Here is a 1,382-nt window from a genome sequence, read left to right as displayed (position 1 = left end):
GACTAGTTTTTTGTTGGGATTACTGTTGAATATTCTTTCAGAATGTTGAATGATTTTCCTTTCTAATTGATTAATTTCCAGCTAAAGACCCAAAGGATTAACTTCAGTGATGCCATGCCCAGGATCTTTAGGATTTCTACAATGCTCCTCATTGTGACGTATTATACCACACTTGAAGCGGAATGTAGAAAGTTTTTCATATTGAAGATCTATCTTATCAACCCCACTTGAAATGCTTCAAATATACATCCCTAATTTGATTGGGTTTTCTACAATGTTTTTGACTCTCACCTTTGATAATAGTAGTTTTGTCCTCCATTTCAAAATAGACAGCTTTTAGCACTTCTTCTAGCCTCTCTCTAAGTTTGAGGCCCATTTGAGGGGTTTTACCATTTATGGAAAGCCCCAAAATCTGCATCCATATAGGAGTCTTAGTGAAATCCACATCTCTCATAGATTTGATACCATCCCATTCATGAAGTATAAACCGTGAATTTTTAGAAAATCCATAGGCTATTTTTAAGAATTCTTTATTGATCTTCAGCTTTTTCCATAATAATCTTGAATACATCATGTTAAAGTTTAGTGATCATAAGGTTTTGAGGGTTACACCCTACATTGTAGTAAGAACAGACTAATGGAAGGAAAGCAATGTGAATGAGTTCAATTTTGATGGCTGATTTGTCATCCACGTGACGACTAACATATCATATCTATAATATAAGAAAATTAGTGGTTGTGGAAAAGTCTACGATACCTTTATTTGATTTTTTGTCACCACATTAAACTTGAGGTTATTTGATTTTTGCACAAAAAAGTTCTTAATTTTATTATTAAAATAATACAACCCTCATATTTTATCAAACTTACCAAATCCCTCTCCATTTTCTATTTTTTTTTCTCTTTCATCATTTTCTCACTTCTTTCTTCTAAAAAAAAAATCTATTATTGGATATATATATATATATATATATATATATATATATATGTATTTCTCTCTCCTCCATAATGAAAATAAATGATGGTGGAGAGAGAAAAAAAATATTTACACTTAATATCCATCATTTATTTTAAAATCTAATGGTTCAGATTCATTCTCATATTCTCTCTCTCTCTCTCTCTCTCTCTCTCTCTCTCTCTCTCTCTCTCTCTCTCTCTCTCTCTCTCTCTCTCTCTCTCTCTCTCTATATATATATATATATATATATATATATATATATATATACAAAAATGGTATTTATGATCGAAATATTTTTTAGTAAAAAATGGTATACGGGAAAAATTTATTTAAAAATCTATAATTGATCTAAATATTTTTATATACGAAAATTTAATATTGATCCAAATATTTCTGTAAATGATACCTAAATAAAAATAATATT

The sequence above is a fragment of the Vicia villosa genome, linkage group LG4 (assembly GCF_029867415.1).
Source record: "Vicia villosa cultivar HV-30 ecotype Madison, WI linkage group LG4, Vvil1.0, whole genome shotgun sequence".
Lineage (NCBI taxonomy): Eukaryota > Viridiplantae > Streptophyta > Magnoliopsida > Fabales > Fabaceae > Vicia > Vicia villosa.
The sequence above is the reverse complement of the archived record's forward strand: the minus strand, read 5'-3'. Positions refer to the sequence as shown.